At 37.8% G+C, this 22,313-nt stretch overlaps 1 protein-coding gene across 3 annotated transcripts in view; it reads left to right on the forward strand.

The window, feature by feature from the left end:
• The window catches only part of PLEKHG1 (pleckstrin homology and RhoGEF domain containing G1), a 126,545-nt gene that overhangs the window by 39,353 nt on the left and 64,879 nt on the right, over positions 1-22,313 (forward strand). The window contains exon 1 of one of the 3 annotated variants that reach the window (XM_038133602.1): positions 5,695-6,806. The exons of the other annotated variants lie outside the window; for them this stretch is intronic. The gene's annotated coding sequence lies outside the window, so the exon portion shown is untranslated. Of the gene's footprint in view, positions 1-5,694; positions 6,807-22,313 lie in introns of those variants that run through there. 3 annotated transcript variants of the gene reach the window in all.

Consider the following 22,313-nt stretch of genomic DNA (forward strand, 5'->3'; position numbering starts at 1 on the left):
TAATTTTTAGATTAAAAAAAAAAAAAAGATGAGCTAATGAATAATGATGAAACTGCGCTTAAGAGACCTGTTTTTATGTCTTGATGAAAATGCTCTACTATAGATAAAACATCCTAATGATGTGAAGTCATGAGTCCTGGAAGTTAATGAGAGTTTGTGTTAGTTTATTGTAATAAATACATTCAAAGATGTTATGATAATGCTTACTGAAAAAAAAAGATCAGACACATATGACAGTGGCTGCTCCAGCATGGATTACAAGATAAACTTCCATAGTTAGTCTTTGATCATATACATGTCTATTTACTTAGCATTTATACAGCTAACTGATACGTAGAAATATTTTGCTGGTATGACTGAGTCAGAATTGAGAAGTGGGTGTTTCATTTCTCTTTATTAAAATAGCAATGTTCCTTATGTGCATAAACATTTGTGTGAACTTTTGTAATTATTTCCAGAAATCATAACAACTTATTACTGCTTGTTTTTTTTCCCCAAAGAAATATTCTTGCAGTCATTGGTTCAAAGAAAAGAAAAAGGTGTATTTGTTGTTACAGATTTCTAACAATTAACCTCTAATGTTCATCGGGGTCAAGTTGGGTTGAGCAAAGTGTTGGCAAGTAACTGATTATCTGGAAACTTTGAAAAAGCCAGTGTTGCTTTAACCTAGCAGTGCCCCTCCCTGCCCCTGACCCACTGCTCCATATACGCCAGTTAAGCCGTGAAGCACACAGGAGCAGACAATTGAGAAAGGAGTTTCCTGTAATTAAGTTACTGTAACTTAGTCCTTGACTCGAGGGTCCCCAGTGGGTGGGCAGACTATTTGCTTTTCTGCCACCTCTTCTGTCAAACCTTTTAGAGTCAACAGTTGTATTTAAAAATGTCAATGCTTGCTTTGTGCTATCAGGAGAAAAAACCCAGGACCTGGAGATTTGATTGTTGCAAAGATGGAAGTGTGTGCATATCACACTGGGAAAAATAATTTTCAAGAAGCTTGTCTAGCTATCAAGGAGTGGTAGACAAACAAATTAAAACAAAAAAACTCCTACCATGATCCACGTATAACTATTTCTTAACTGTTTTCCTTTGGCAAAGCTATTATATTCTATTTACAATGGATGCATTTAGAACAATGTACTATGTCAATACCAGGAAGTGGATTGAGTGTATTTCTGGTTTAGCTTGCAAAGGAATTAGCATTTTTTTTCTGCTTGTGTTTGCTGAAAAGTCACTCTTAAACTCCTAGTATAGTTAACCACTGGAAATGAGGCTGTGACAGGAGCACCCAGCTGCAGCTCAAATTCCTCCCCTCTCCTTTAGAGAGGCCACTGTGATTCACAGTGGCTGCTCATGATGGTAGCTGAAGCTGAGGAGTTACTTATTTGCAAAAAATTTAGGGGAATTATTGTAGAATTCTTTCACTACAAATTATCTGTCTTATAGGATTAAAACTTTTTCTAGCTTAACAAAATTTTGATGAGACTGAAATTTTTTTCATAAAACACAAGTGTTTCGTCTTGTGGATAGTGGATTTTTTTTTTTTTTTTGTCCTGATACCTGTGAACAGTTGTTCATAACATAGCTAGGCTTGCTTCAAAGAAACCAGATGAGGTCTGCTTTAGTATCTGTTTGGAACATTCACAGACTCAAAGTTTTTGGAATATCAGTCAAGTGCTACCTTAGCAGTAACTTTATGCAAAACACTTAGAAAATATATATAGATATGGAAACCTTTATTCAGTTTCTCCAGTTGGCTTGACTGGGGTTTTTTTTTGTGCCTGAAAGTAGGCATATTTGAAGAAGATGTGAGGAAGTTAAACTCCCACAAAGTCTTCTTCCTTTCCCTCTTCCCACACCAACTTTTTCATTAAGTGAAGAGGCATGACTTCCCACAGCTGGATCCTCTCTTACTGACTTCATGGTCCACACTTGCATCCTGAAGGAAACGAACGTTACACCTGGACTTTATAAACAGCCACTGACAAATCCCTGTGGACAACAAGCTTATGTCATTGTAAAACATCCTCCAGCAACAAGCAGTGTTTTTCCTTGCATTGTGTACCTGATGGCACTAGTGGGAGCCTGCCAGCTGTTTCTGTTGCTGCTTGAGATGTGTCATTGCGTTTTGTAACTCCTCTGACTTGGGTTTGTGTGCTATTTTTGCTGTAATGTGCAACACTGCACAGGAAAAACATGCAAGCACAGCCCCATGGATCACACACTTCAAATGCAGTGCAGAAAATAGCATCAGTATTCCTATTTCCAGATTTTGCCAAGGCCGATTCTTTCATGGCAGGAATGCCAGGGTGTGGTCATATGGGTTAGTAAGTGCTGTGTGCTCCTTTTGTCCCAGTGCTGCATGGGTTTTCAGTGCATCATGTATAATGGAGAAAGTTGTGGTTGCACTTTATTGTTACTACACCCCTTTCAAAAAACCACAGAAATAGATGGGAAAATGAAGCATCTTATCTAAAGCTTTTTCAGATCTTATGTGCATGTGAAGTTATAGGAAACTATGGTGATAGTGCACTTGTAGGATTAATGGTACATCACTGGGCTGAGATGGGCACAAATAAGTCTGTGTGCTGACAATGAGTGGGTGAGCTGGAACATAAAAGGCCTTGGCTATTTATACAGAAGGTGGTGGACGTCGTGGACTTCCCTGCAAAATAATATTGTGAAGTTTTAAAAATCATGAGTTGAAAGGGAGATGAGAAAAGACAGCTCCAAATAAATGAGCCATTATAAACTAAGGAAAGGCCATTAGCTGAAAATGGTTGGAAGCTAGAGAAGTGATGGGGAAAACATACTACATGCTTTTTGTATCCTCACTATACCCAGTAATTTAATCTTCCTGTGCCAGGTTATTCCTTAGTTACTATTCATAGCCTCATTCTGCAGCAGCTTGTAATGCCTCCAAAATCGTATCTTGATGGAGGAGGACGTCTCTGTATAAAGACAGTATCTGAAATTCTTAACCTAGTGTTTATAAGAGGAGGTGATGAAGCCTAAGTAGATTTGAAATCTGATTGGAAATTGGAGAAAAGTGAAGTGGAAGGGTGATGAAATTGGCTATTTTTTTTCTGACTCCTCACTAAATTGTTGGCTTTCCTTTGCACACTGCGAGTGGGTGCCACATCTTCCTTTGAAGAAGGGGTTGTAGGCTGTTGTCACAAGGCATAATGACTCTTGTCATAACTCTTGACATCTGGGCAAGCCTCCAGCCCGCAGAAGTTGAGCGCTCACAAGAGCCGAAGCCAGTCCGTGTGCGGCCCCTGCGGTGTGCAGCACAGCTCATGTTCTCTGCTAGTGCCCGAGGCGTTAAACCACAGCCTTGAATCAACTGGCTATTTTCCTGAGAGCACTTCGGTGAACTGCCTTAGTCACTGAGCCACTCTGGCTGGGTCCCACTTACTTTCTCAGTCACCAACAGGCTGAAACTGGACGGGCTTCTAAACTTCCTCAGCTCAATGAAGAGGAGGAGGAGGAGGTGATGGCTGTCTTGATCTAGGGCAGTGAGAGGCAGACTGTTCTGGACGTTGTGAAATGTTTGAGTACAGTAAAGCCTGCTCCTCATCAGAAGTGAAGATGCAGTTGCTGTAATGTAATGGTGGTTAAGTCACTGATTACAAAGGTTGGGCCATTAACAAGTAGAATGACTTGTTCTCCAAATGCCGAGCACTTTCCCTGGTGTCCTGACTGGCTGGTATCCTGCCAAAGATCAGTGTTCCAGTCATCCACAAATTATAAAAAGTTTACGTGGCCTGAACTGCTTAAACTTGAGGTTTGGAAAACTATGGAGGGTTTTTTATATCAGTGATCCCATTTTCAAATAATTACTTATATTTTTCTGTTTCAATGCTAACTAATTCTTAGTTCTCAAGCAGTTAAGATGTAGCACTTGAGTTTGATGCATTTTTTGCTTTTGTATCAATAAATTGCACACAATGTAAAATTGTGTGTATAATGTTTCACACATAATGTGCACATATTAAATAACCAATTTGGAGTAGTTCAAAATAGGGAGGCTAAATGTAGCTTGCATGAAGCAGTCAGATGTGATACATCTTGATGAAAACCAGCTAGTTTCTTTAAAGCCCTTCTGAGTCCTAATGTTGTTAATTTATTTCTAAATTGATCTTTCAAATAGAGAGAAATCTAAGACAATTCAAACATTCCTGGAGGAGCAAAGGTTCTTTGCTAGACAAAAGAAAGAATTGGCATACTAATTATCTGTGTATTGAAGTGTAAAAATTGCTTTTCCTATCAGGAATGATAAACAGTGTTTAATTATTGAATTTATTAATTATTTTGAGCTTAGCTGTGTATATAAAATACAAAAAGATTGATTGAACACTCCTTTATAAGTAGGTTGTTTTAATTTCTGTGTTATGTTTAGCATCTGTCTTGCTTACCACCTTAGAAATGTGCTGCTGATCCTAAAAAAAGCTATTGCAGGTTTAAATTATCTTTTTGTGTTAAAAAAAAAATTTGAGTACCATAATAGTTTTTAGAGAAGGCCCCAACCAGAAGTTACACTCTTAATCCTGGAGTCTTAGCTGTGCATGACCTGGAGTAAAAACATAAATGTACTCTTCTGTGGTTACAGATCTTAGCAGCATGCTTTGTATCTGCTCTTTCTAGATTGGGATTGATAACCATTCCTTCTCTTGAGATTCCTTTATTGGGAAGACTTTGTCACCAAACAGAGCAGTTATTGTTGCTAAAGCAGCTACTAGGTGTTAAATTGCTGTTCTGCAATAATTGAAACAGCCTAAAAAGACAGTTATGATAAAAATTGTCCTGTTAAAATGCTGATTTAAAGTAGTTTCCTTTGCCAGTTTCATAATGGCTTGTTTTGAGGGTTTTTTTGGTGGTGGTGGTGGTTTGAGGTGTTTTTCTTTACTATCACATATTCCATGTCATTGTGTGGAAACACAGTCCAGATTGCTGGCAACTGCACAGAGTTAATATATAGAAAATAAGTAATAGTAACAGTTAGTCTTTCAACAGTTTCTTAAATGTTAATCAGCTTTCATCCCCACAACTGTGCTTTTTTCCTCCCTTTTCGAATTTCTGTCATATTTTGCCTTGCTGCCTTATTCAAGTGACAAGCCAGAAATCTGTTTTCAGATTCATTGATTCCACCTCTTCCCCAGCTGTATTTCTTCCAAAGTAACTTAAAGGACATGGAAGGATAACAGACAAAAGTGGATTACTTGCTACCAATTAAAGTGAGCTGCAACTCTTAAGATAAATGACAATGTCAAGGTTACATTCTTTCATCTTGTGCTGACCATATCCTTAAAACCAAAAGATCCAAAATAGTAAAAATAAAGATAAAACCACATTTTGCTGTTTGAGTTGCAGCAGCACAGGTACCCTCCCCATTATTGACCACTTGATTCTAAAGAATTTTGACAGATGCTATGTAGACAGCAAATGTAAGCCTGCTTACATCAGTAGTATCACTATTATTTGTTGTTTATTTACCCAGTTATATGTCTAGCAGTAATTTCAAACTATGCCACTGACATTAGAAGTGGGCCGAGAGGCCTCGATATGCTGAATTTAAACTTGAGAGATTAATACATACAGAAGAAAGCTTAGTTGTAGTTTTTCTTTTTTAATTGGTTCCCTGTAGTTTTATTTAGCTTAAAATGGCAGGGGGGGTGTGGGGGGGAGGAAAGTGCTGCTTGCTGATAAACCAGAAAGAAGGGAGGTAGCTTTGATGTTTTATGAACAATAAAAATTTTGAAGTGATGTGTCAAGCTCCTGAAGTCAACTTCTTGAAGACTCAGCAAGCTGAGGAGAGCAGTGAAGGGGAGTAAAGGTGGGAGGCTGCTTTTGTTGTACTGTGCCCAGATCCATTAGTGCTGCAGGCAAAAGAGCAAACAGGATATTTTAATTCTTTTAATTATATCCACATTATCTTCTTGTCTTCTCTTTGGTCAGAATACGCTGAAAACCAATTGTGCAGTTCAAAACATGGAAGTTAACTAATTATTAAATAAAAGAAATCTGGTTTTAGTTGTTGCTTTTGTGGAGTGGATCTTAAGATAAATTCCGGCAACATATATGTTGTAGAATAATTTAAAAGGGACACTGATTCCAGGTGAAGTAAACACTTATTTTCCCATATGCACACAATGTAGCCTGTGCTTCAAGTGATGGAATGACCAAAAAATTGATTAAGGTGGTAAGAATGTGAGTTTAACCTCCGTCCTAGGAAATCTGGACTCTTCTTGTTCAGGAAAGCCAGGCAATCCAAGTTGTTTGGGTTCTGTTTTGTCTACTTTCTGTCGAGATAGTTATAAACCACATGCTTGCTCTCAATGTCTGTTTGTTAAGAAGGGTGGTTATCGGTTTATGTATTTGTACTTTTAATTGCATAAAAATTTCATGTTCATGGTTAAATCTTATCTCATGAGAGGGTATGTGTTTCACAATGGAAAGCAATATTGAAAGAAACAAGTCATGTATGAGGCTAATTGTTAGGGAATTTTGCCTGATGTCTGGCCAGGAGATGGTTCTGTCTGGTCATATCTGAAGTAAGCCAGTGTTTCTAAAGATGGAATGTCCTGCCGTAAATGTTTTGTGGTTTTGCCATATGAATACAAATTGTAGGCAACAGGAAATCCTTTAGGAAGATAAAACTCTGCTACAACTCTGCCAAAAAGCAAATGGCTGCATTCAGGGTTTGTCCCCAGTGAAGATGCCTACCCTGTGAGAATCTTGGTATTAGATCCCAGTCCTAGGAGCTCTGTAGTCACTCAAAAGGAGACACAGAGAGCCTTCTTCACACTGTAAGTATGATATGTATACATGGAATTTTTCTCATATCATTAGTGATATTATTTTTTCCACAACTGAGTAGTAGTAAAATACATTATTTTTGTTTAAAGGCTGTCTAAAATTGTTGAGCATCTTTTCCCCTTCAGAGAAGTAGCAGTATTAACTAGAGGCACTGGTGTAATCTTACAGCATTTGGCAAATTTCGATTAGGAAATTGAAGGAGTCCAAAAGCTGCCCTCCTCAACCCCATCACACAAATATTTTGTGACCTGCTGAAACAGGCAAAGTACTTAAAGACCCATTCCATTGACAGCTGCTAGCTAGGTAATCCTCATGACAGAAAGAAGACATGTGACAGAAGGGTGACTGTCTTGAGTGTGAAGTCTGTCATGAACTGTTGCTCATTTCTCTCCTCAGAAATATTGATGAAGAATGTCCTCATTGTATTTTGAATCCATATTCGTTAATAATGATTGTTGGTTAGTTCTGCTGCTTGCCACCTCCTCTCATGTCAACCTCTTGAAGGAAAAAATTCACACCTGCATCTTCCTATATACCTGGACCCCACTTCTTGGGACTTTGGTCTTAAAAGAGCACCTCCTGGAAGGAGGTGGCTTCTTGTAATTATGGAGTAATCAGTGGGTATGAGGAGCTATATGGGTGAGTTGTGTTTCAGCACAGAGGTTTCAGGTTGCATCTTCAAATAGTAATTTTAGGGCCTACAAATAAAAATATTTGTCTCTTTGCATATTTCCTGTCAATGTTGTGCATTTAATGAAGTGCTTAGAAATAGTTTAAGTGTTCATAAGAGAAATGCTGAAGAAAAATAATGCCTGCATTTCATATGGTGAAGAAATCGACTGCTGTTGAGAACCTGAATTCTGGTGTTTGTCACAGTTCTTCAGCTCTTACTGCAAGATGTGGCTACAACCAGGGTGACAGGGACTGATGGCTTTTTTGAACAGGTCTTACATTAATGCCTTAGGTTTTCTAACAGTAAAGATTATCTGCTCTCCAAGGCTTCAGGAGTACTGAAAGTACTGTTTTTTTGGCCAACAGTCAAAGCTGAAGGGCTCATGATGACATGACAAGCTTCATTTGATTTGGAGAAGCAGCAGTGGGAACTCACAGTGCTTTATGCTTCTGGGGAAGTTGCTTTGTACGCTGCTTCCAGAAATTTCTATGTCAAGTCAGAAAGCTAGAGTTTCTGCTTTAGAATTAGAACAACTGATTCTATATACAGCTGGGCCTCTGCAATCTTCTCTTGTGACTTAAACTTTTGTGTCGTCCATGGATGCTGTGCATTCATCGCAGACCACGACTTGCTCATCACTTCAGGCCTGCCTGGAATCCACATTATTAATACAGCAGCTCCAGTCCATTTTGCCACACGTCTTTCAGACAGATGCAGACATGTGGATATGATTCAGATTATACCTTTAGAGTAGTTCTGTGGTCTAAATTCAACTGTCCCAGTGTGTTCCTGTGCCCTGTGCTACACTGAGCTCTCCTGGCCACCAGGGAGGAGCAGTATGACCCTATCAAAGGGGTCATACCTAGCATTGGCCCCAGCTGGGGCTGTGTTTGTGTAATCAGGGTGCAGGAGAGTGAGCCAAAACCACCAGAAATGCAACACATTTTTGAGTGCTGAGCCCTCTTTCTTGTGAACAGCCTGGAGATAGTGGTTTAGACTTTGTTTGGATAGAGGTAAATTTTTTTATGAGCCCTGATGGGGCAGGATTTGACTCTGCTTCATACATTTCTTTAGTGTTTTAAGAATGTAGTGTTTCTAAATGAGAAGGTTTTGGGGGTTGTTTTTGGTTTTTAATTTTCTACTTCTTTGTGGGTGCTGAGCCTGGATTTAGATTTTCATATTTTTGGAAGACAGCTGGGCTACCTGGATAGCTGGCTTCTGTGGACCCTTTCCTTAAGCGGTGGGGAAATCAAAGTCTTACTAAGAATAAAAATTATTGTACAAGCTTTTTAAGTTCACAAATTTAAAAGTCAAGGAATTACTGCTGTAACTGAAGAGCACGATACCCAAAACCAAGTTTGCACTTACCTCTTGTGGGAAAATGTCACTGCATTGTTGTCACTTCTGAATACAGACAAATAACTGCCTTTTATAAAATTGTCAGAGTTTATAGGCATATTTACTTTACAGCTACTTTTATAAGTTACCCACACCCTTCTCTGCATGTGAATAAAAGAGCTGGAAAGGCCACACTGATAATGTCATACCAGGAAATCTTTAATGTGAAATACAGAGAACATGGGGAGGAGGGAAGCTTGTGGGGCAGGAAAAATCACATTGAAGATATTGTATAGTGGGAAAAAAATATAGGGTTTATGCCTATTCCTTTTTTTAAATTTTTAAATTTAAAGAAAATAAATTTAGATTGCCTTTGTTACAAACACCAAATGTTTGTAAGCACTGATATACAGGAAGGCTTCTTGGTTCCAGGTTTAAGCCTTTAAAATTCCTCTTAAATGAATGCATATTAAAAGGAGAAAAAAAGAACCAGAAAACTAAGGAAACAACCAACCAAAAAAAAACCCTGAGTCTCATAGAGCTGAAAATACTGCCTGTTGACCAGATTTGATCCTGCTTAATCTTTTTCTGCCAAGTTAGACATTCTGGCAAGCTTCCTCAAGTCTGGATGTATTCAAGTACTGTATTTGGCTGACTTAGTTTGTTACTTTGTAAAGATATATGAAAATCCCAGTTCAAACATTTCAGCCTATAGTTGTTTTTACAATCTGTCAAGAAGCACAACTAATTGATATTTCACTTTATACATCAGATATAATTTTTCTACCAGTACATTCTGTATTTGGAAGTACATTTTCCATTTAAGTAAGTTCTGCTACTATGTATTTTACCTGAAACACTTCATAGATTTAAAGAATATGTGCTCTTTCAACTGAACAAGGTACAGTAACACTTGGCAAGTCACTAAATTTTTTCTACCTTTTTTCAAATTAGCAACGTCTTCCAGGTCTTGACTTCTAAGTGTTTCATCTGTCTTTAATGCACAGTCTGTCCCTGCAGAGATGACATCTTCTTAAGTTGTCTTTGGTTTTCTGAAGAACTGCAAAAGCATTACGTATGAGATTTTCTGTATTTGAATACCTCTGATAGTTCCGTCCCCTGTATAAAGCTGAAATTTAAAATGATAAAAGTAATCAAAACTGTATGGTTTGATTGTAGATGTTCATTGGTCTTTCTTCTAAGGCCAGTGCTGATTTCAGCAGTAATTCTGCTTGTCAATACACATATTACCTGTTGGATTTGGTGTATGAAGAGGAGTGGGAATTTTTGTCCTCACAGGAGTTTGTGGACTTCCTAATGAAGAGAATTAACACTGAATCTGTACCTGTTGGAGAGGTGTCTAGAATTTTCTAAAGCCTGGAAGTACTGCAATTGGTGTGTGAGCCCATCCCCTGCAAAATGTGGTCTTTGGAAGCTGAAGACCTGAATTGCAAAGGTTTTGTTTCTGGGATCTCATATTGTTTAGAAAGAGATTTAGATTTTTAAGCAATAACTTATATTGTAGAATTAACCATGACAAAAAGATTTTTATACCTAATTGTGCCATCAGTTCAATCTTGTTTCTAGACTGAACATGTCTGTGTGTTTAGCTTAAACCATTAAAGTTTTGCTTGAAGAAACGGTTCTGACCCTCAGACAGGTACCTGTTGACTGTGTAAATTGAACAGATGGAGCTTCTTTTGCCTGTTGTTACAGTGTGGGATTTCTGACAGCATATGTTTCTCATGTCTTCTTTTGCATTCTTTACAATGCTTGGATATTCTTTTAGAAATGTAAGAGCTAGAGATTGAGTGCACTGAAATCCTGCACATCTTTTCATTTGTCTATTAGGAATTTTTTCCCTATTTCCACTTGATTAAGATGCTTAGGATTATTTATGAATAGGGGAAAACTGGTCCCCCAGCCATTTGGAATTAAAGTGTACAGGCAGAAACTTGATAAGTTTCTTTGCTCTGTTCCTCAAATAATGTGAAAGACTTCGTAAGAAAGGTACTAACTCATTGGTAGACTACACAGGGTTAAACTTCGGCACAAGTTTAAGAACTTGAGAACAAGAAACAAGCCAAAAGTTGATTTTCTTCATTTATTTCTTACAAGAAGCCCACTTGGAACAGCAGTCCTTGTAATTGATGCAGATGTTCGGAATTCTTTTCTGCTGACATGGAATAAAGGCTAATCCAGGTCAGTCAGTACCTTGTAATTAATGCACATTCTTTTCCCTTTTCCTTTTTAAATATCTCTTTTAATTTATTTATTTCTTTTTTTTTTTTTTTATGTTTCTATTATTTTTTCTTTTGGTAGGGAAAAGGGAGAAATCCGTGGATTAAGTCTCTGAGCTAGTCCAAAATGATAATAAAAGTTTTGGATGGCATGCAGGTTTCAGAGTAAAACTATGCTAAACTATTAAATAACAGAGCCCTTACATTTAAAATTTAATAACAGGTAACTTTTAAATCCAGGCTGGGTTTGTTTTTTAATGTTCTTTCCTGCCCACTCTGGTGGTGTGAGTTTGCAGAGAAACAATAACTTGCATTACCATATAATAGTGCAGGGTGTTAGAAGGGTTAAGCAGAAAGGAAGATAAAAGCTACTTTGAGCTCACTTTGTTGCCTTGAACTTTGGATGCTGTTGAATATAGCAGTCATCTGTGATCACAGGTATCTTAGCAGCTGTATAATCAAAAACTATAAATGTCCAGATAGGAAATGATCCAGTAATTAGAGGAAACAGTACTGAAGTGATGACTTAAAGTCACTTTCGTTCTTAAATCACACAGTTGTGGCTGTTAGACTTTATCCTGTGATCTTTTCTCAGTACCTTGGCAGAGTACTTGAAAACTCTGATAATCAGATTGGCTGAGAGTTAGAAAGGAGAGAAGGATTGGGACTGCTTTTTGTAGCTCCTTGCCAAAGAAGCACCTCCTGATGGAGAGGTGCTGTTGCTAAGTAGACTGGAAGGAAGCTAAGGACTGATCTCTCTCTTACCTAGATGCCCACCTTTGTTTCTTTGTGTGTGTTGTATTGCTTGTATTGCAAATATTAATACAAATACAAGGGAGGGCTCTAGGGTGATTTTGTATATGTGCCACTGAGATCTAAACACTAATCAAAGCTTGAAAAAGAGCTCAGTTTTTTAACTTGGATGGGTTTCAGAATTAAGAAAAAGAAATCTATGGCCTACTTACCAAACAAATGGGCAATACGTTTTTAGTTCCTGTGTGTAATACAACCCTGAATGTTGGAGGTTTGTGGGTTCTTTTCTTTCCTATTTTTTTTTTTTACCTACCAGAAGAACATTAGGAAACATTCAAAAGTGAAATGGATTTGTTTAAAGCCAAGTGGGATTTTGTAATTTAGCCTCAGAAGTCATCAGTGAAGGATTTCCTAAAAGTTGTGTAAGAGATCTCTGTTCTCAGAAACACAAAAAAAAAATCCCCTACCTCTTCTATGATGTTGAATAGTTGCTTAGTTATCCACATGTGTGCACACAATATTATCTGCTTCTTCAAAGTAGTCAAGTGTGTTTTTGCATATTATGTCTACTAACCTTGTGCATGTGACTTGGGGATCAAAATTATGACTCACAAACTGGCTTGTTGGCATGGTCCTAATAATGGTCCTAATATTACTGAGAAATCCCTTATCACCTCTTCAGATTCTCACAAGAGATTACTCTTCTAAAATGCCAAGAGTCCTCTTTATCAGTACTGAATACTGAAAACAGTATAGTGTCAAACAGCCTGATGCAAAAGAAACTGAAATATACAGTGATTCACTGGCTTTATTTACCACTGTGGTAAATAAATACAGGTTATGGTTAAAAGTTCCAAGGACTCTGCATTTAATGCTAAATTTCTGCTTAAAATATGTCCCTTTTGAAACCCTAGTATGTTCTAGGGAGGTGACTAATTTAGGCTGATTTGTAGACTGCCAACTTTGAGAACAACAAAAACAATCCCTGAAGAAGCTATGTCCTGAAGCAAACATGCAGACACAGACAAAACCTATTAGTTTTCTATTTTGGGTCATAGGTGGTTGGCTCACAGTTCACGTTACTGTGCTGTGTCCTTGTAACTACAGAATAATTGTAATTAGCATCACAGAATAGTCTTCTGAAGTTTATTCACTGTGTTTAAAATAATCTGAGATCTTCATGTCAAGATGTCATAGCAATATTTTGTATTTAAATTAGGTGTGGGGATGGAATGTCTGGAAAGCTTACATGGACTTTGAATGCCATTTCTCTGCACAAAAACCAAAATAAGTTAGTTTTGAAACAACTCCTGTAAACTATGCTGCCTGTAGCAGCAATTCTAACATTAGCCTAGAAAAAACATAACTTTAAAGTGCCTATTGAATCAGAAATCGGTATATTTGGACTCAGTACTACGAAGTTCCCAGAGAGACATTTAAGCAAATGAGTAACTTTAAATTAATGAAGGATTCATAGAGAAGTTGGCATGCTCATTGCTAAGTACTCACATTAAAATTTCCAGCTTGCGGGAAAAGAGCCATGATTTCATGATACAGCTAAGCAGATTTATCAGTAGTACCCTAAGAAAGAACAGTCCCATCCTGTGTCTAGTTACATATTCACTTACCTCTGCTTGCTCTCACCCAGCATTCAAACCACAATGTTTCAGGAGCAGGACTAGCAGGAATGTAATTTTTTTTTTTTTCATTTGAGGGTTTTTTTTTTGCAAGTGAACTGATTAACCGTGCCTGAGCCCACTTACTGTTGGGCTTTGCTGCTAAACATTCATGTTCGTTTTAAGTACTTTGCAGGGTAAATCATACTTTGTGCAGTGGATTTGCCCGGCTTTATTAAATGTGAAGGCTTAGTTCAACATTATTCAGGCCTTAGTAAGATGTTCTGCTTCATGCATGCTGAAAAAGTGGCTGTAACTCATTTTCCCTTCACTCTGGTGTTAACTCTGTGCTAATGAAATAATGGAACTTCTGGACTCAAGCAATAAAAACATCACTTCTGAAGCAGATGAGAGGCTGTTTCTCATCCAGCCAGGGCAATCTGATACTTTTTATGCCAAGTTGGGAAGGGATGTAATTGATAGCTTTACACAAAGCAACAGGCACAGCTTGCAGAGGGAAAGTGGCGTTTTTGTTGGCTCTGGGACGAGACTTTGAAATCTGGGTCTGTTTATTTCCTTGCCTGTATTACTTAAACAAGTCCCTGACTTGCCTAAGGAACCTGATAGGAACTTGACAGTGTTCTAGGCAACTCGAAGGGAAGAATTTAACCTGTCATCTCAGGGGAATTTTCCTCTTTTCTTCTCCATGGTTAGTACTTAATAATGTTTCACTCTGCCTACCACCCTTCTTTGTCCCTATAATCCCAGATCTTATCCTAAGGCAAAAAAAGATGCTGCTGACAATCATATTTTTATAAAGCAGTAACTATCCACTGCTGTAAGGTTCTTTACTGCATACTGCTTGTTTTGTTACAGGAGATAGTTTTTTTGCAGGATGTAAGTTCTGACTAGGACAGAAAACTGAGGTGTAGTGCCTGGCTCTTTTTCAGGTGAAGCTTCACCCATACTGTAACACAACAAGCTTGTTGGCAGATTTTGTGGAGAGATTAAATGACAATGATAGTTACTCTTTGGTTATGGATTTACCGAGGATGGTTATCATAGACAAATAGAATCTTAAAAATATTTTTACAGTGATAATTGGTTACTACAGCTCTCAGGCTCTCACAGGTCTCTTCCACTCAAATTAAAGGGAAGAAGCATCATAGTTCTGGAATCCAGGAGGATCTCTGCTGAACTGCAGATTACAATCCCAAACAGAAAGTATGAAACATGCTCCTTAAAAAAATTATTAAAATCTCAATATCATGAGTAGGAGAAATGCAAGTGTCATTTTACTGACGGATTAAATAGTCCTGATTTGAAGGGGTCAATGTGCACATAAACACCAAGAAGAATAAAAAAGTATCCAGGGGTTTCCTCTGAAACTGCATCCCTTGAGGGTGGATGAAAGAAGACCTTATCCATACTTGAAGGATTGGAAAATGACGTAGAAAAATGGATTTGCCTCTAAAATTCACCACAGATGTCTGGGCTTTCTAGGAGTGAGTGCTAATTTTCAAAGTTCTGGGATTACATTTGCCAATGATTTAGTATAATTACTTGCTTGTATTTGGAGTGCGGTGCCCAGACTAGCTTATTCTTTGTACAGTGATATTTAAATAAAGCCTGTGATTATGATCTGTGCTCTCCAAATCTCTAATTTTTCTGAAGGAGAGCAAACAGGAGCTCTGATTTTAAGGTTTGTTTTTGGTGCGTTTTAATATTTTTTACAATATTTGCTCAGTGGTTGGTATAATCCTGTTTAAAAGGCTTTTTTTGCTTATTGGGCATGTTCTGTCTGGCTGCCATTGTTTCAGCCCTCATTCATAACTGAGTAACTTAATACTGAAATCAAACAGGTTGGAGTTTCAAACCCAGACAAGGTTTTTTTGTCGTCCCGTTTTCATTTTGTTTTGTGCAAACAGGTAGTAATTTTGTTGGCTGTTCTGCACCTAGTGTCACATTGGAAACATTTGAAGCTGATTCTTGTACAGAGTAAACATCCTGTGGTTAGAAGGGCTTAATTAGCTCAGGTGGCCTTACTGCTGGCATATACCTCCTTATCTTGAAAGCAGTGTCCACCAACTAATCCTTTATTTATGTTGAGCTTTGGAATTTCCCTTGAAATGCCTTTTTGTAACCTCTCCCAGTACAAATGGTAAGTGAAGCAAGTGTCAGGTAAACAGTGAGGTTGCTGGTAAGCAAATTAATAATACAGATGAATGTAAATTTCTTCTCACTGGTGGCAGGTTGGATGCCTGTGATTAACCTCGGAAGGAGTGCCAGTGATGTGCTTATGCCTGTGATATGGTTTGTTACCTTTTGTTGTACCATTTTACAAAGGAATCTTTTTCTTTTGTTTATGCATGGGAGGACTGAATTTGTTAATCCAGTGTCCAAGGCTATGTTTTCAGTGCTCCAAAGGAGGGAATTGTTCGGTGACAATGGCTAATTTGCGATAGCAATCGCAATGTGAAATCCTAGTGGGCACTTGGATCTCTTCGTCTAAAGCAAGCTGATATCACGGCGTATTCTACAATTCAGCACGAACAAAACGGGAGCCTATTTCCATTTTACAATGATGGTACTAGCTCAACTTGACTTCCTTGGCAAAAAAAAGGTATCATTTTAGTTTGGTTTTGGTAAATTCTTAGCCCCATTGTGAAATGGTCTTTCTGATTACAGGATTAAAGGTAATCCTAGAGAATCCTGATAGTGGTGGCTGAAAAAGAAAATCTGTGAAACCATTGTATTCTGTTTCTCAAATTTCTGGTTCTATAATAGTATATGATTGCACTGACAACTGGTTAATTGAGAGTATCCCGTCACAGGAGGAGAACAAGGAGTATGGCAGAAGTTAATGCTTTTTCCTGTCCCATGTTGAGAAAAGGGTAGTAGTGTAGGGAAGCTGAAATAGACAGAAGTAAAGAAATCATAATTTTGGCTTAACTGTACTCTGCATAGTAAAAGAAGCTTCTAGACATCATATTGAAAAAGCTACCTTCATATTCTTTTTTTTTTTTTTTTAACCCAAGAGCCAGGTAGTTTGCCATTTCAGATTAGGTCACGGTGTAGGCCTTCCTTACAAGAGAAAAATTAATTCTGATCTGTTTTGAGTTTGTTTTGTTGCTCTTATTCAAGATACTGCAGCAACAGTAATATTGCTATTAGTGTACAATGGACTATACTGGGCTAGACTAAGATGATATATCTCCCTGGTGCAATGGAGGGTGTTTGTCTCTGTTTTCTCCTCCCATACTCCCTGCATTTAGGCTCTGAAGGAAGGGTTACATAGGCCAATACTTGAAAACTTTTTTGAACTTTAGGGGGAGTTAGTGGGAATGGACCCTCAAGCAGGTGTCATGGCCATGGGCACAGGTGTTTGAACTGAAAGTGATCACCCAGGCTCCAGCTGGCAGAAGAGTGCAAGAAAAATGCTGGTTTAGATCCAATAAAAGCAAGTGCTCATGAATATGTTATTTCTGCTGCAAGTTTAACATGTAATGGTGGTACAGAATATGCCTGCTCAGAGGCATTTAACTTGGAATTCAGGGTTGACTTGTTCAGATCAAAGGGGGAACTCAACCAAAATACTCACTCAGATTTTGAGAACTCAACTTTTAATTTTTTTTAATGTTACTGTTATTTTTACTGTTTTTAGAATGTAGCAATCTGCACATCTGAATGTAATGCTGATCCTGCTGGTAAGACTTTTAGAGTGAACAGGTTCCAGGGGAAAATTGAAAGCATAATAGCTTTTGGTATCCAGTCTCTTGTGGAATGGAGTCAGATCTTTGTTTTTTATCAGAGAAAGGGTCATAACCTCATCAAGCATTCCCTCCCTTCCTCATGACTCCCCAAAGGTGCAGTACTCTTAATTGCTTTTGGCAGATAAAAGCTATGAGGAAGTCGGGGAATATGTTTTATTTTATGTTACTGTCATTAGTCTGAACTAGTTCTTAATCTAAGATTACAAAGACTTTGTTTATAAGTATATATCCACTGCAGTTTCTGTTTGTTTCTACTCCTCTAGGTTATAGAAGGCAAACAGTAAAAGATCTTAGATCCTTAACTTACTGGAAATTGAAAATGTTGTAAATGCTTAAAATTCAACACTTTCCTCTCTGTTTATAAAATCATTGAGCTTCTCTTCATGTTAGCACGATATAATGACTGTATCTATAGTCCATCTACAACATTGACTATTTTTCATATATTTATACTTGCTAGGTCTATGCAAGGATAGATTGTGAAGTGACATGAAGTGTTTCTAAATATAATCCAGCAGTGATTATGGGGACTTGGTGGTCCTGTGGCTGTTCCTCCTTTCAGCTGAGTAATGTTAAAAGAGCTAGTGGCCCTTCTGCTGCTACATTTGCACCAGGGTGTTGTCAGTGCCTGCTCAAAAATCCATAGCTGAGATGGTCATATGACTGTATCTGTCCTTTCCTTGGTATGTCTAAAAGTGATGCTTTTAATGTATTGGTCTCTGGCCTTTCTGTTTGTTTTAGGGAAATCCCTTTTGTATTTTCACTCTGACATTACTCTGTAAAAATGCATATTTATATAAAGAACTAAAATTTCTCTGTAGGATGATACCCTCCACAGCAGAGCTGTGACATTGTCACAGTCCAGGCAGGTTGTGTAATTGTGATTGAAGAGATTTCAATAAAAAACAAAACAAAAAAGAGTAGGAACTGCTTTGAGTGAATTCATGGACATATAACTTCTAAGTAGATATGCTAATATTTAAATGAGTAACTCTGCTTAAGAGGACAAGTGAGATTGCTCTGACCTTGATTCTTTGCTCAGAAGAACAAAGTTAAGCATATGTGATAAAGATAAAAGCACACATTGCTGTTTGGTGAATTGGGGCCACTATTAATATTTGAATGTGGTGGCCAAAGCCAAGCCTGTAAAAATGGGAAACTTGGAATCAAATTGAGTATTACCTGACAGAGTAGTACTTCTCGGTACATGCAGCTGAAGATCATACCCTGCTTTCTCCAAATTCTTCATGTGGGTTAGAAAGGTGCATGCAATTTGTCAAATTACTTCATTTTTGAACAAGTGTGATATAAAACTTCCAATTTTTGGATGCTGAGTACAGTAATGAAAGGAGAAAATCTGTTCCTGGTTATACAGAAAAGAGCTGAAAAGACAAGCACTGTATTTACTTGTGAATTTTTGTTCAGGAAGATGTAGCTCATTTGCTTACTGATGCCTGAGGGAGGGAGCTGGAAGATGATTAAATTAGTTTTCTGCTTGTTTGTGTTATCATTTGGTTGAGTTTATTTTTCCTTTTTGATCAAAGTTAGGCGCAGAACTGCACAGTTAAAAATTGCTTTGCTGATGGTGAGAAACAAGCTGCCTCCTTCGCTCCTTCCTCTTTGCCATCCCAGCTCCTTTTTCTCCCATCCAGCCCTAAAACCTTCAATAATTAACTTTGATGATTGAAATTACGGAAATGTTCCCAGTGGTCCAGACCTGCCAGTACTAATTAAATCTCAGGATTTGTCAGTCTTTTCAATTTAAAATTAAGCTTTGTAAAGCCTATCTGAAGACATGATTTTCTTATCTCTTGGGGCCCTGACTCACTTCATACTTTAATATGATTTCTAGGGAGTAAACATACATTATCTTTAATTCTCACAGCTGTTAAAAAGAATTAATGAAAAACCTTCATCACTTAGTCTCTTTCCATTTGCAGCTTCCTTGTTGCAAAATGTGGTCAGAACACATGAAAGAAGGGACAGGCAGTTTCCCTGAAGCTTAAATGAGCAGGCTGTTGGCCCCCACCCATTAAGTATATTACCTAGGTTTGTGGGGTGTATTTTAATAAATGCTGGGAAGCATGTAGTTGCTGATGTGATAACTGCTGAAGTTAGGTTCTGGAAAATACAGTGAGCTTTCTTGCAAATTTATTGTCTGGCATGCACATAGCTGTTTGCCAAACACTGATGGAGCATGCGTTTGTAGTTGTTATTCAGCTTAGCACTCATTCAGTGTATGTATTGCCCTCCAATACAGCTAGAACTTATCTTTTAATGCTAGGATAACTTCAAGTAGTATTTTGACTCTTTATGAACAACTTTACTGAGGCGTGCATTGTATTACTGATAATACAAGCTGTAGTGAGCACAGCCAGTGATAGTGAGCAATAATAGGTGCTTTAGAACATGTGGTGATTGCACATCTGGCGCGCCCTGCCCTTCAAACAGCTAATTGACACTTCTGCGACCTAAACTCTTGTACTCTTTAAAGGGCTAGAGTTGATTGTTCAAACGTCAGTGCGGGTTCCTTATTATGCACAGTGCTCTACCCTTTGCTTATCTACAAACCTTATTTATGTGTGAAACTGACCTCATGAAATTAGCGTGTGAATTAGTGTAGCTTTGCTAGCAAGCAGTACCATTTACCATATGTGTTTTTGTCCAAAATAATCTTAGAAAAAAAGAAAGACTCTTGCTTACATAGCTACATGGCAGTAGTGTTTTCTCTCTTTTCCTGTTGTTTCCACTCTTTCTAAAGATTTGCAAGCTTTCAGTTTTGGATTAGGAAAAGATAGTACTTACAATATTAATAATTAAAACCCCCAAAACAAACAAAATGGAAAACAACTCTGTCTTTCCGTGACTGTGTTTGAAGAGAAGAAAATTTAGTGTTCATGCACACCATGGAAAAGAAGTTAGGCTGATACATTTTAGTCTGTTTCCAGTAAAGAGATGTCTACTGTGGCTTTGGTGCTGCTTGGTAACTTCAGTAATTTAAGCATGTGTCTAGAAGGGAGAATAAAGAAAGAGATGTTGTATATGTAAAGATGTGCACTTCAGAAGTTTGAGAAGGTTCTGCTTTAGTCCTTAACTTATCATAATTAATTTAATATACAACTAATTTATTTTCTTTTGGCAGAAAATTGGATTTTTCTTCCTATTTCTCTTGCCAGATTATATGGGTTTAGGTTGGTGATGTGGATTGTGGCGTGTGGTGGGGATGTTACTGTTTAGAAAAGTCCTTTCTGGCAGTCTGTACAAGGAGCTTGAGTCCTAAACATGGTGTGAATTTATCAAGCAGCATTTCCCAGACAGCTTATGGAGAAGAATCCTGGAGGACTCCCAAACTTAAATAATCGAAAGATACTGCTTGCTGTGCCTGCAGCTCTCTGGAATTGGAATGTAAAACTGGTGGTGGAATAAATGCACTCCCCGAGGAGGCTGAAGATGCTGCAGACAGGGAAAAAGAACTTACCCGAAAGAATGAAATACGCTTTGCTTTTTTTTTTTTTTTTTGTTTAGCTTCATTCCTCTTTGAAGCCTGCAGTGATGGCAGATGTCCAGCAAAGTATCAAAACTGCAGTTTTGAAATTGGAATTAAAGGATGGCTCTTAGCTGCTTGTTAATCCTGTGCTGAAGGTCTCCAGGAGAGTGACCAGTTACTCACCTGCACATGTGCACGAGTAATCACGGCGGGGTGGGGTGGAGGGCTCACTTTGCAAGTGTGTTTCTGGACAATAACATTTCTAGGATATTTGAGAAGCACAGTACCTAATTATCTGCTATTTCTTGGCTAAATTGGGCTGTATGGTGTATATAGTTATGCTTCCAGAGAAAATGAATCTGCATTTGCTGTTGGAAGAGTTTTTTGGGGTAAGCTTTTCCTATTTTTTTCACCTTTTCTGTCTTCCTCTAAAAGTTTTCACCAATATTTAGAGTTCTTATAAGATCTTAAAACCAGAATATTTTCTAAATTTTTGATAATACTGTTCTGTAAAACTATGTATGGCATTTTTTTGGTTAATTTTTTCTTTTCATGTAGCAGCTGTACAATGTAGTGCAATAAGCATTGAGTGTTGAGTCATTTAAAATAGAAGATTTATTGTGCTATTTCAATTAATTTCTAAGGTAAGCTAATTTCTAAGAACGAAATAGCAGGAAAAATGACAAATAGTGACGCCTTGTATTTTTGTGGCAAAATTTTGAGAGGAAGGTCTTTTCTGAATTGGTCATTGAGTTGAGCATTGCTGTGATGACCAGTCACTGTGGCCATTGAAGCTGCTCCATCTCTGTGTGCATGTGTTTCTTCATCTCAGCAAGCACCTGCATGTCTTTAATTCACTACCTGAGTGACAAATGTTAAATGCTGTGGGGCTGATTTGATCATCATGGTAATTGCATTTTGTATGGGTTTACGTCGCTGTATAAGAATGAAAAGCTGTGTTACAACCCAAAATACATTATTTCTGGATGTTTCATTTGCCATTTCTCTTTGAGATGGGGGAAAAGAAGCAGAAAATACAGAGAGAAACTCAGACTTGAAATGTTTTAGAGATGCTTCATGATGTGTTTATACATAAACCATAGAAGTGCAAAGTCTTTTTTTTTTATTTTGGGTGTCAGCATAATATCCTATTCCTGTCACTGCTGATATTGTTTTATCTCTAGAGATTGATTTGCAGACGTGTGATGTGCAGACACATGTGAAAACACAAGTAGTTGTTGTCTTTAGTTAAAGGTTAAGGAGATCATAGCCTCACATATCATTCTAGTTTCCTTTAGTGACTGAAAGATTTGCTCTCTCTAGAAGTTGATAGCTATAGGAGAAAAATGCTTTCCAGAGGCCTTTTTCCTTTAGCTTGCTGACTTTCTAAGTTCAACAATTTACCTTTCTATGGTTCAAAATAAGACACTTGCATGTCTTGGCCTCCATGTAGGTGATCTACAAAGGATGGATTGAAGTGAAACTCTACTTGTTGTGGGAGAATTTGGGAAGAAAGGAAAAGGATATATTTAACACTCTCCAAAGGAACTATCTCTAAAAGGGACAGGAGGTCCCAAAATGTACATCTGAAATTATTGAGGCTTACTGCAACTTGGT

The sequence above is a fragment of the Motacilla alba genome, chromosome 3, assembly GCF_015832195.1.
Source record: "Motacilla alba alba isolate MOTALB_02 chromosome 3, Motacilla_alba_V1.0_pri, whole genome shotgun sequence".
NCBI classification, from domain to species: Eukaryota; Metazoa; Chordata; class Aves; order Passeriformes; family Motacillidae; genus Motacilla; species Motacilla alba.